Source organism: Nerophis lumbriciformis, linkage group LG25 (genome assembly GCF_033978685.3).
Source record: "Nerophis lumbriciformis linkage group LG25, RoL_Nlum_v2.1, whole genome shotgun sequence".
Taxonomy (NCBI): Eukaryota; Metazoa; Chordata; class Actinopteri; order Syngnathiformes; family Syngnathidae; genus Nerophis; species Nerophis lumbriciformis.
Window position 1 is genome coordinate 28,662,723 of NC_084572.2, and position 1,361 is coordinate 28,664,083.

Genomic DNA, 1,361 nt, shown 5'->3' on the forward strand with positions numbered 1-1,361 from the left:
AACCCTTCTTTTTAAAAAAGCCGTTTTTTAGATGTGTGCATACTAGTTCTAGCTATTTGGCTGTTCTAGTTTTTATTTTTTTAAATTTTTTATTATCTTTTTATTTTTTGAATACACTGTAGCACTTTGAGGTTGTTTACTCAATGTAAAGTGCTTTTTTTTTTTTTTTTACACATAAAATCTATTATTATTATTATTATTTGATTTGTCAATCTGTGGCCCTAAGTGGAAAATGTGGGCACCTCTGAGCTAGTGATTTACAAGATTAAATTGTTTTTATATTTGACTTATTTCTTAACATGTTTATTTCTTAAAAGTCACCGGGACCAAACACGAGGGAAGGCCTTAAGGTTAAAAAAATCTATATATTTTGTTGGTTTTGAAAGTGAAAACTATCAAAATGGCCCTCACATTCTTTCATTTTTAATGTGCTGCCCTCAGTGGGGGCGTCACGGTGGAAGAGGGGTTAGTGCATCTGCCTCACAATACGAAGGTCCTGAGTAGTCTTGGGTTCAATCCCGGGCTCGGGATCTTTCTGTGTGGAGTTTGCATGTTCTCCCCGTGACTGCGTGGGTTCCCTCCGGGTACTCCGGCTTCCTCCCACCTCCAAAGACATGCACCTGGGGATAGGTTGATTGGCAACACTAAATTGGCCCTAGTGTGTGAATGTGAGTGTGAATGTTGTCTGTCTATCTGTGTTGGCCCTGCGATGAGGTGGCGACTTGTCCAGGGTGTACCCCGCCTTCCGCCCGATTGTAGCTGAGATAGGCTCCAGCGCCCCCCCGCGACCCCAAAAGGGAATAAGCGGTAGAAAATGGATGGATGGATGGATGCTCTCAGTGGAAAAAGTTTAGACAGACTTGCTTTAGATCATACTCATCATTGTATAAGTACTTATTCATATATGTATGACAAAAAATTTTCAATAAAAGATTGTATTTATTTTATTTTTTTAATTATTATTTTTTGAGAGAATAATAATAGTTTAATAGGAGTTAATAAATAGAAAATAATACAAAAATGTTTGTCTTTGAGCTTTTTTTGAATATCAACAAAAAAAAATCACCATTTTATACATTACTTTTTAAATGTGTCTTGGATTGAAATAGTTTTTATAAAGTTTTTTTTTAGAATGTGGGAAGTTTTAATGCCCTTTATTTTTTCTTTCATCATTATACTTTTTTTTCTGAATGAAACAAAAATATTTGGTTTAAAAGACATTACATTGTATTTGTGAATATGAAATTTTCCTATTAGACATTAAAGTTTAACAGCAGGAAAATAAAAGATTGCATTATGTTGGGACTCGCCTGTTTTTCAGTGATTTACACTCCCGGCCGCTTGGTGGCGCCAACACAATC